The sequence below is a fragment of the Electrona antarctica genome (assembly GCF_951216825.1).
Source record: "Electrona antarctica genome assembly, chromosome: 2".
Taxonomy (NCBI): domain Eukaryota; kingdom Metazoa; phylum Chordata; class Actinopteri; order Myctophiformes; family Myctophidae; genus Electrona; species Electrona antarctica.
Window position 1 is genome coordinate 42,374,118 of NC_136807.1, and position 12,540 is coordinate 42,386,657.

The 12,540-nt window shown below is 42.5% G+C and overlaps 1 protein-coding gene across 1 annotated transcript in view; it reads left to right on the forward strand.

Annotated features, from left to right (window-relative positions):
- The first annotated feature begins 488 nt into the window (after positions 1-488).
- Positions 489-12,540, forward strand: part of gpr61 (G protein-coupled receptor 61) — a 33,332-nt gene continuing 21,280 nt past the window's right edge. The window contains exon 1 of the mRNA XM_079492633.1: positions 489-583. The gene's annotated coding sequence lies outside the window, so the exon portion shown is untranslated. The remainder of the gene's footprint in view (positions 584-12,540) is intronic.

Genomic DNA, 12,540 nt, shown 5'->3' on the forward strand with positions numbered 1-12,540 from the left:
TGTGTTTTGACATGATATAATAGGCTATATGTACTGTATTCAACTAGGCTGTATGTGTATGATGTTGCTAGTGAGTTGTAACGGGGTACAGTCACAGTGTACAGTATGTGGCACTTGGTCAGTTCACTTTTTTTCTTTCTACTGTACCTTATACTCAAAGCTTATGGTGTCTCTCTCAACCTGCTCCACAGGTACACGAGCCAGAGTGATGACCCCAGACCCCACAAGCTCAGCTTCTTCTCATCCCTGAGTCCATTCTCCTGTGACATGCTGTAAATGCTGGACCCTAGAGCCTGCCCTGAATCCCTGACCACTGCACTACACCAGAATGCTATGTGCAGTACTAAACATCCAAGGCTGACTGAGAAGATGGCAGCCAGGAGAATGAATACTGGCCAGCTAGCCACATGTATGGAGGATGGAGATGACTGGAGGCGCCGCTGGAGGGCTCATCATGAACTAGAGAGAGAGCTGGAGGCAGGCTCTAGCCAGGCTAAGGCTCTATCTCTCTATCCATGGGTTCCGAAGTTTGACCCTGGCATCACTTACACAACTGATGAAGTCAAGTAGAAGACAGCTCAAGGTAGGAACTTTTGTTTTTTGCTCCTTTGCTGCTGCTGTGTATACTAGTGTTGGAAGTTGGTGTACTACTGTCATTTTGTGACCCAACGACTGGGTGGAAACATGTTCAGTTACAGTAACTTCTTCTGGCTCTGGAATTGAATCCTGAAGGTTTGAGTTGTAACTGGGAACAGTATATGTGTACAGTATGTGGCTCTTGATAACTTCAATAATCCTATGAGTGAATTTGCTATTTTCCATTGGTTTAAGCTATAGGTTTTGGGCTTTATAACTTTATAACTTTATAACATAGCACCCGTTTTAACCGTCTGTCCCTTTTACAATTTACAATTTACAATTTAGGCATTTAGCAGACGCTCTTAATCCAGAGCGACTTACATTAAGCAAAAACAAAAAGCATGGCATACATCACATGTATAAAAAGTAGTTATCATGAATCATGCGTAAACTAAGAACGTAACAGTGGAGTATCTATGTAAACTATACATACTATAGTTTACATAGATACTCCACTGTTACGTTCTTAGTTTACGCATGATTCATGATAACTACTTTTTTTGCCCATATAATGCCCATATAATGATATAATGGAGATCTGTATCTGTCTGTCTGAAGAGTGCAACCGACTGAAACATGGACTGATTAAGTAATCAAATGGCAGGTGTGGGGTTGCAATTGGCTGATAATTCTACAGGTGAGGGGACTTAGGCTCATTAGGTCCACTGGCAGAGCCTGACCAGAGCCTCTTGTGGCGGTTCTGGACAACCTTGTATCTTTATCCAACCGACTTAAGCCCGGGCACTGCACCCTGTGTGGTGGTGTGGAACGCGTGTGTCAAATTATTAACTGAGTTAATAATAATAATACATTTTATTTATAAAATATAAAATTTAAAAAAAGTATAGTACAGCTTGCAGCAGAGTGAAGGTCCTTTAACATAAAAAAGTTTCCATTGTGTCCTATGTATTCATAAACATAGTACACAATAATGCATGTCATCAACAAATACAAAACGCTATATGTACAAAGGAGAGAAAGGAAAAACGTGACAGTGGAGGACACCTCCCTTCTATGGGAATTTACATTTACCTCCCCTTGTGGTCTCCTGATAGATGTTCTCTCAGGCCAAGTTTGAAAACCAGTGATTCTCATTTTTTATGAACAACCATAGTAATTAACATTTTACTAGGTAATCGATCAAAAATCTGACAAATTATAATTATAGCAAATGGGATATTGTACAATAGGAAACAGAACCAGCAACCAGGAATGACTAGGAATGATTTGCTGCACTGATGCTCAATATCGGTTGAATTGTCTGAAAACGTGCTAGAAATCCCACTCTGACTCCAGCTTTGGTCTTTCTTGAACCTGACACAATTGGTTGATTGAAAATGTAACACATACTGTATGTAGAAGAGACACTTGTTGTCTTGCATGGGTAGATTTGTTGAATTGTTGGTCTCTTGGATCTTCAAGAAAATTAACTAAACCAGAAAAAACATCACTATACAAATCTAATTTACATGATCCACCACCTTTGGAATTTTGATATTCTTACCAGGCCTTACATGACTTGTAAGATATTGATTCAATAAGGGATACATTTGCATTAAGCTCTAGCTTATCTGACCAGAGCATTGTGGATACACGCACGCACGCACGCACGCACGCACGCACGCACTCACACAGCTTGAAGTGATTCATGTTCTGTTCGACTCCGTTTCCTGCTGTGGTAGGGATTGCGTTGCCAGGCAACTGCCTGCCCTGCGTCCTTTGGTTGACTGTGTTGGCTCTATGGTGGCCTTGCCTTCACTTTCTCTACCTGCTCAAATGGCGTTTCTAGTGTAGAAAACACTTTCTTATCTGGAGAATCACTGCCTCGTGAAACACAGAAATAACGATCACCATCCCAGGATGGTTTGATCCTTCCATAATACATTATCATCCATTGAAAAACATAATCCATACTAATTGGATCCAATACCAACCTCATGGTCCCCGGGCCTTATGATTACGATCGGACTCTGTGACAATGTATTCACAGCAAAGACGAGGTTGACCTATTTGGGTTGTATTTTGGATAACAAACCTTCAGGCGAGAAAAATGGCATTAAATGTGATCACGAAAAAACATTTTGACATTGCTCATCGCCAGGCCACTGAAGACAAAACTCTTCTGTGGCAGCGGTGGCCGAACGGTTTACGGAGCGGTCTTGATACCGGAAGGTCGCCAGTTCGTATCCCCGGACCGGCACGTTAAAATTACCACCGCTGAAGTGCCTTTGAGCAAGGCATTGAACCACTACCATGAAATGTTCTATGAGCAGGGCCTGGCTGTAAACAAGTATCTGATGCTTAGTCCAGTTACCCTGGGTGAATATAGTAACTTTGCTTTGCTTTGCTTAACTGCAGACCTCCCAAAACAAGCTAGTGAGATCGAAATACCATTCTCTAAGCATTTGTGGGCAAGCAAAACTATATAACATACACACATGTGAATGAAAACATCTGCAATACTGTACTAGCATCTCTTAAGAAAAAGGCAACTGGACACGTCCAGCACATTAATCATTCAGTAGCAACGACATTATTCAGAGTCTATTTCAAGAGGGTCTGTCTTTATTCTGCTGTATATTGTGACTATACTGACTATGCATTTTTGTAGCCAACATTTGTCGTTACATTTCCTCAGATGACTGGATCATATTTCACCCATGATAACCTTGTATAATTACAACAGCCTGAGCATATTCAAAGCCATTAACAATTTAGCTGCCATCGCATTCTAATGAGGGTTTCTGCATCATTGCTTCATGGACGAGAGCTTGATAGTACTAGTGTAAATGATAGGCTCGTTCTGTGCAGCCCCTACCACCCCTAGCCTCTCCACAGTCATGGTAAACATAACGTACTCTGGTCCCCCATGCTGGCCGAGACATCAATACACGTCCAGGTGGATTCCTGAAGTCATGAAGTCCGGAGCCAGTCAGGAATAAATTAACCACATGGACCCTATAAGGTTCCTATTCTGGGCATGTCATAATTGGAGAACATTCAGAGAAAATAGGCAGACATTCAGTGAATAGAGCTACAATAGAGATACAATGCGTTGTTGTGAACTTGTATAGTATAGTATACAGTACTAGTATAAACAACACCCCATGCCTCTATTAAATTTAATAGTTGTCTGCTACCATTGTATGTCTCATTGTCTGTTGTGACTTACTTTTGGAGTCCCGAACCCTGAGTTGTGAAACTCTGGCTCGATAAACACTGAAGGAGAGAGGTCAGCGTTTTGTCTTCCATCTACAGTTCTGATGGTGTGGTGGCTGGTTTGAGATTATAGATAATGTTTTGTACAAACAGACAATACAACAGAACAATACATAATACATCAGACAATACAATTACTTAAAAACAAAACAAAAACAAACAAAACAAACATACAGTCAGTCAGTCACATGTTTACATGTAAATACAGTATATTAAAATAAGGGCACTTAAACTGGTAACAACAACAGAGTCCTTATGGCCACAAGACCAAACAGCTGCAGAGAATACAATTAGACATTTTCAGTTTCCACCATTAAATAAGACAAATCATTAACCGTAATATATTGGATAAACCATCATCTTTTGTTTATTCTTCAAGTATAAGTGATTCTTTCCAGAGGAAGACACAATGATAGCTCCCTAAACCACTGAGCAATACTGGGCTAAAAACGCCTTCTAAATCCTGATCAAAATCTTCAGAAAACCTTCAAATATTAATAAAAAAATGACAAATGTACGTTGCTATATATACTGTACATATCAACAACTACCCCAAAAGGTGTTCCGTCCTGAAAGGTACAGTTAGAAAAAGGGGTTGCCGTCCTTAATGGGTAAGGAGTTAATGGGCTGAGAAAGATGTTTAGATCTAGCCTGCTAATGGAGATTGAATGAAGGCTGAATTAGGACATTGTTAATACTTTGGCAAAGAGTGATTAATACCGTTGAGTAATTTATAAAGAGCACTGAGGTAGGCAACATGAGCTAAGTGAAATGTTTAGCTCAGAGGTTAAGTTACTCTTCTTGGAGTATCAATTTCCTTGGCTTTCCTTTGCACAAATCTGCAGGACACGCATTGCCACGTGCATCAGTCATCAGTGGCACCGAGAACCACCTTAAATGTTCCTGATTCCCATGGTGAAATCAACCCTTTCAATTTGACACTGAAGGGATACAACAGCAACGCAGTTCTACCTGGTCATGGCAAGCATTGACGAATGGTGATTGATTGTCATCAATGCATGTGTTGCAATGGATCTAGCATCATTCAGGTCAGGGTCAGGTCAGGGTCAGGCAAAGGGTTGTCACTAGATGGCCAACCCTAGAAAGGAGAGATGACCCAAGTTAAGAGTAAGACATGGTATCTAATTGCTTAACATTAGTTGAGTTTAGGTACAGTTAGTATGGTTACGTCTAGGCGTGGGTTCAATGTAGTTACGGTCAGTACAGGGACGGATTAACCCCCACGATGGCCCCTGGGCCGGTAATTCTTGCAGGGCCCCCATAGCGTGCATGCACGCGACATTTTCTTGTTTTCTGTGTTTTTATCATCTTTTTGACATAAATTTAAAAACTCAATGGCCAATGAAGGGCTCCAGAAGCCCTTTTCAGGGCGTCAAACCTAGTACCGTGCGGTCCAATTTCCTCAAAGGGCCCCTGAGAGCCAAGGGCCCCTGGGCCACGGCCCCACTGGCCCAATGGCTAATTTGTCCCTGGGTCAGTACAGTGGGTTTCCAGCTGAGCAGTATTTGCTCTGGCACATTATAGTGCATTTATGGTGATATTACTTACTTTACTAAACCCTTGTTTAGAGCTGGAGAAACGGATAGACCTATGTTAATGAACAAGCACTATAGCAATGATTACTATCAGAATATAGAGCACACTTATTGTAGCATATAAATATCACTTAATGCACCTTACGATTTTAAAAACACCTTCTAAATTCTGTTTTCAGATTTTTTTTTAAATATGAATTCAAAAATGACAAAAATGTTACGCTGTTAATATACTCTACATACTGTTGCAACAAGAACCCCAAAGGGGTTCCCGTCCTGAAGGGGTAAAACACCAAAAGGGTTCCCGCCTAAAATTAACACATGCGTACGCACCTCTCAGAGGTGCAAATGGATAAAGGACCACTGAGGAAGTTACTGTAATCAGGCAGCCTGGCACCAATTTTTAATTAATGAGTGTAAAAACTTACACTCACTAATTAAAACTGTGGCAAATGCAATTACAAGCCTTTCTGTAATAAGACTGCATAATTATCATTGTCAGTTGGACTTGTCAAGCCACAGATCTTTTAAGGGCTCCACACACGCACCAAGCCCATGTTGGGCCGTTGGTTTGTGGATAATCGTCTGGCAAAATGTTGGTTGTAGTACTAGCAGGCTATGTTCTGCGTATGTACACTATCTTCTGCGTACGTATACACTGCTGTCAGTGAGTAGTCCACACAATCCTCAAGCTCAATCGGTTTTGCCGGTCAATAACGACCGGGGGGGGTTTGTTTAACCTTGTTTGACCCAAAACAGAGAGCGTGCGTGCGTGCGTGCGTGAGTGCGTGCGTGCGTGCGTGCGTGCGTGCGTGCGTGCGTGCGTGCGTGCGTGCGTGCACATAATGTCAAGAAAAGAGTGAGAGAAATCGCACACATCTGACCCGATCTGATTTCCAAACATTTTAGTCAGGACAACTCAGTTTGGTGTGGGGTCAATTTATTTGCTGTCTGAGTGGAATGACTAAATCTACTGAACTGTGGATGCAGACAAGCCAAATCTTGGAATTATGGCAAATCAATGAACTGGAGAGAGATATAGTTAAGTACCAAGAGCTCATAATATGGGTTGTGTGGGAAATGAGGGTAGAGAGAGAGGGGGGGGGGGGGCAGTGGGAGAGAGAGAAGACAGATGGAGAGAAAACCTGTAGGCAGGATATTTCTCATCAGTATATCGCTAATACCTGTTTATCCTGCTGTCCTCGGAACAGAATAAAGGAAGTGATTTATGCCGCCTCTGGCTCTCCCCCGCAGGGATTCAGAGGATTCTCTAATACTAATTACCTATGTGGAAAAACAATGATAATCCTCTGCCTTAGGGAATAAGAGTCAGTACTCCCACTCCTGTTGTATGCTGCCGATGAGACACGGTCAGAGATGCTCTCTAAATAACCAGTGACTCACACACTGCCTCCCCTGCTTTAGTTCCACAACTGCCATTCAGCGAGAGAAAGCCACCGAGGGACTCTTGTCTGTGGGACTTGTTGGACTCTCCCGTTGTGTGTGTGTGTGTGTGTGTGTGTGTGTGTGCGTGCGTGTGTGCGTGCGCGCGTGCGCCCACACATTTGAACAAAGTTAGATGTGCTGTAATTAAGTAGTATGTATTTTCAGAATGGAAACGGCAGTGATGTGCACTGAGGAACTTGTTAAGAAACTGAGCTTACAATACTTACAATTCTGTTTTCTCCGGCAGCAGTACACTGTACATCCCATTGGACCCTTGCCCTACCCACCGCTACTGAGCATTCTTCATTGTCTTTCAGTTTTCAATGCAGCTGTTCCTATATCTCTACGCAGTGCAGCCATGGTTGAATATGTTTGGGACTGTGTCCGAGAGTTGTCCAGCTGGCATACCCAGCCGGAGGCAGCAGGCAACTTACAGTTGGAGGCCATCGATATTGTCCTTTTCTTTTTGCTGAGTTTTGCGTGATCTGCGCAAAAGGACAGTTAACCCATTTTGGGCGGGAACCCCTTTTGGTATTTTAAACATTATGTTATAATTTAGCTATTGAAAAATAGCAGATCTACAAGCTCATAGCGCGCCACCGAGTGGCGCGCTATGAGCTTGTAGATCTGCTATTTTTGAAAAATCGTGAAAATATTTATTTCAGAAAACTGGAGGATTTAGAAGGATTTTTTAAAATGTTGAGGTCAGGCCTAAATGGGTCAAATGATAAGGGACAATATCGGTGGCACCCAACTGTATGCCTTTATATTCCTCCCAGAACCACTGACAAATTGCATCCATTCCAATGGGTCAGGAGGTATAACCAGCTTCGTATCAAAGTGTCCTTGAGCAAGACACAGAACCCCTGCAGCTGCAGTGTGTTTGCAGCATGTCTGGAGCATGTTAAGCCATGATGAAAATGCCTGATGGCTATCCAATGAAATACCACTGCTTGCATTCTCAAGGGAGACTTGCAATTAAATCTGCGATTTAGATGATCTAATGAGGATGAGGGGAAAGGATGCAGGCCTTCTGTTAGTAAATATCTGTACAATGTACACTGAAATCTGTTAATTTAATACTACAAGAATGATTGTTTTGGACTTAAAATAACATAGATAATTGAATTGTGTTCTATCCTACTATAAGCGTGAAATCTCTGTGTGCGTTTACAGGTAAGTATGTCTGTAGCTGTATCTCGAGAACCGTCTGACCGATTGTCTTCAAACTGATCGGCAACCGCCTATCTGATCGACTTCACGCCGGGCACAACTCTCTCTCTCTCTCTCTCTCTCTCGCCCCTGCCGCTACATGCGTCGAGTTTGAGGTCGATTGGTCGGACTGTTCTCGAGACACGCAAAGGTCAGATATGACCACTGACACACATGCATGCAGAGATTTCAGACATTTATAGTAGGATATGAAGCCCCACAGCAGCTATCACAAACAATTAACTACACTGTAGTTAATTGTTTGTGATAGCTGCTAACTGTAGTTACTACAGTACGATAATACAACATACTACAGTAATAGAATATTGACAAAAAACACTTTACCGGTACTGTATAAATGATGTACCTTCTCCCTAGTGTACATCCCACATCAATTAAATGGAGCTCAGCGCTTGGACACTTGGTTCAAAGTGAGTAAGTGACTTAAAAAAGGAAGCATACTGTAATGGACTGGAAGCCATGTGATATCGGAGAATGTAATTGAGTAGATCAGAAGAAGTGTGGGAATGGATATAGAACCGTATTTATTATCCATAGCAGATTTAGAAGCTGAGTCTACATACGGTAAATCATCTGCAACCTAATACGTTGTACTGTGTGCAGTGATGATTACATTTAATGGCCTTTCTTTCCAACCTATAAAGCAACTAATACGTCTAGTACAGAGACACTATAGAAGGATGGGAGGAGAGCAGAGGAAAGGAGAGGAGACGAGAGGGGACTATAGATTATAGAGGAGAGGCAATTCGGTGGTGAAAGAGAAGAGGAGGGAGATATGAAAATGAAAGATGGGATCCGACAGGAAGCACGCACATCTCAAGACATTCTGCAGGTGCTGGTCAAAAATATACGTACAATGAAAAAGGAATGGATGTCCGCACACTGAGTTGTAGCTCCCAGGAAGATTTATTTATTTGTTACGTTTATTTGTTACGTTTCGACCTCTGTGGGTCTTCGTCAGGTATGACCTGACGAAGACCCACAGAGGTCGAAACGTTGTAACAAATAAACAGATATGAAAATGAAGACAGGAGAGCAGAAGAATCAGAATCTACTTTATTGTCACATCACAGGTCTACAGAAGTAAAGAAATGCAGGGTGTTTTTGTGCATTGTTCCCATCGTATCGTTATTGAAGGAAGGGAAGAAGAATAAGAAGATATAAAAGGTGCGTGAGCATAGCAGCAGATATATTGCCTGCAGAGAGCTGTATGGTACTGTAGTGCTTTAAAAGAAAGAGAAAATAGAAGTGTGATGGACGTTGATAAAGGAGAGGAGAGGTCTTGGAGTTGAATGTTCTCCTTTTCTCCAGATAGTGTCTCATTGCATCACTGGATCAGGGTACGGTGTTTACCATGTTACCTTTATTTATTCAGCCCTGCTGTGAATAATGGAGCATATAGGTGAGGAGGTTCCTTGTAAGGGAGTGACAAGCACACATAGATCAGTTCAGCTCAAAGTAAATCAATGTGTGTGAGTGCATGCGTGCGTGTGTGTGTGTGTGTGCGTGCGTGCGTGCGTGCGTGTGTGCGTGTGTGTGCGCGTGCGTGCGTGCATGTGTGCATGCATGCGTGCGTGTATATGCGTGCGTGCATGCGCATGAGGAGTTCTCTCTAATGCTTTGGACCAGAGCTAACTCACGTCACGTCACACTGTGACACAAGCTCACAACAAACTGTATTGCAACAAGTTGTGCACGTGTAGATCAGCTGTTTGTGAACCTTTCTGAAAAGGGCTTGAATTAAGTTTGAGTTGAATTTTGTATTTTATATTTACTTGCTTCGTTTGCTTGTTCTTTGTTTTTCAGGGCAATTTCGAAAGGTTGTGTGTGCTTGTGTGCATGTGATGCTCTTTTTGTGGATGTGTGTCGGGCGGCCACACTAATCGATTATGCGGCTTCTCAATTAATGGACACTCAAAAGGACTGTTTTCTCATTCTCTAGCTAGCACATACTTTGGCCTTCATGGTGCCAGCCAAAGTAAAATCTACGACAACCCCAAACTGCAAAATATAGGCTCATGCACTCTCTTTCTAGGTTGTCCTCAGACGAGTCCTCCATCGTCGCTTCCAGTCATCCCGGTTCTCCATATATCTGGCCAGTTCGTTGGTGCTTTGCGCTCCTGCATCTTTCTTGAGTACATCCACATATGTGTGTTGGTTCCCACAGCACTAACTTTCTGGCTGGCAGCTCTTATATTGGCAGTGTCCTGCTAGTCTCATTCTCCTGGCTGCTATTTTCTGGCTCATCCTCGGCATTCCATCATACAGATTCTTGTGTACTCTTACTGATGTTAAGTAATGCACGCAGCATCCTAGTGTAGCACCCATCTAGAGACTTCTGCAGGGTTGGCTTCAGGGTCCAGCATTTGCTGCCGTATAGGAGAACATACTCTACCGTTGCACTGTGCATGAACATCCCAGAGGGACTTGGATAAAAAATAAGGAGGATTTGCGGGGGAGGAGTTTGACAATTTTCCACTCCCCTACATTATCCTTTTCCTCAGCCTCCTGTTATACCTCCCCCCAGATCACATGGGAGGAATCATAGATGTCTGGATGTCATCCCCAAAAAGACAGGCCTGTAGCGACCATGGATGTCAACACACAGACTTAGCCTTGTCTTAGGACTGGAGCTGGCCTTTGCAGTCATTACATAACGGCTCCCCAGTACTGCTGCTGCCCATGGCACTATGTGATGATACAAATATATGTTCTTGTCTCCAGCAGGCCAAAGGCATGGGGAGAGAGTATGTTTTGCACTCCGTCCGTGTGTGCGTCCGTCCATGTGTGCGTCCGTCCGTCTGTTATCAGCTAATCTCGAGCACCGTTAACCCGGTCGGTGCCACATTTTGCACACACACTCCCTGGATGCCAATGATGAACCTCTGCTCCAAATCTTCCAGAACGGCCTGTTATAGCGCCACCAGGAGGCTGACTTTCGAAAAACACTTTTTGATATTACTCCTCCACATTCTGTCCAAACATCCCGCAAATCGTTACACACACTATCTCTATAGTCATGTGTTCAAGACGGATCTGTTTGATATTTCATATTCCATCCTAGTTGGCTAACATTGGCTTTCAAAGTTTGCAGGATTGGCCCGTTTTGATTCAGGTCTGGGCCACCGTCAGGGTGATGTCCCATGTTCAAGACCGGACTGGAAACTCACACTGCAGGTATATTGAGTATATAATGAGTTCACTTTGATGGCTTGTCTCTTTTATGCAACACCATTCATGCTAGACACTATAGTATCTACTGTAGGGCTAGGCTATTGGATGTAAAATATTGCGCTGCATACAGTGCATAACAGTTTGGGTTGATGGATGTTTTATTTGTTTTTTTATTTAAATTTTTATTACACAATATAATATAATATACAGTATATCTCTAAAAAGCTGTCCCCTGTCATTTATTGTCAGCATCACAGATGAGGAAGCTGAATAAATACGCTGAATAAATCGCATCACAGATGAAGCTGAATAAATCGTTTTCTCTATTAGAAGAGTCACATGAACAAATGGGATTTTGCACTGGAATTCTGTGTAAAATATAGCTTCATCTCAGGCATGAAAACATCTGAAAAAGAATGCTTTGCCCAAATATTAATGAAGCAGATTGTGAACACCTGTGAGACTGGTATACACATTAACATTATTAAAACTTATTTCACTTATTATCATTTCAATGTGATTTCAATGGTCATTTCATAATCACATTCACACATCATGGTTATATTATGTTTATAACGTAAGAACCTTGCGTACATCACCTTATGCATTAGTACAAACAAGGGTCAAACTGTTTTGTTTATTGTCTCTGTCTGCCGTCAGGCCAAAGGCATGGCGAGAGACTATGATTTGCGGCTTTTGAACGGCTTAGTGAGGTGAGGAGAAGAGGTCATGCTGTCCATATGACCAGAGGCAGAGGTTATATAAGACAGTGAAGTCTCTCTCAGCGTGCCATGGCATTAGAATTACAGGCTACGTTTACTCCTTGTGATCATGTCATCACGCTATAAAAACACTAAGAACACGCAAACAAGTACAAAGCCTTGATGACTGCAGGAGGGTGCAGGCCAAGTCTGCGCTTTAAGTATTAAACTCTCTAGTGTAAATGAGCCTGTAATGATGAATGAGCCAGCGTCTTTTGTTTCAGCCTCGCCGGTTTTCCTTTCACTAGAAGTGCAGATTTACGTCGGGTGACAGGTCTCAGAGGGATTGGATGTCTGTTTCAGGATTGTAAAGAGGCTGCTGCTGTCCTTTCATGACACAATTGCATGTCATGGCAGAACCTGACCAGGTTGCAGTGGTTGCTCCAAATCAACCCCAATTCAAGCGAAAAGCCCTCGATCTTGTGATCCACAACACTGTAAGGGATTTAAAAGACTTCTCTTGCTGCAAAACATAGGGGATATTAGTATGATTAAATCCTTTTGCTCTCAAC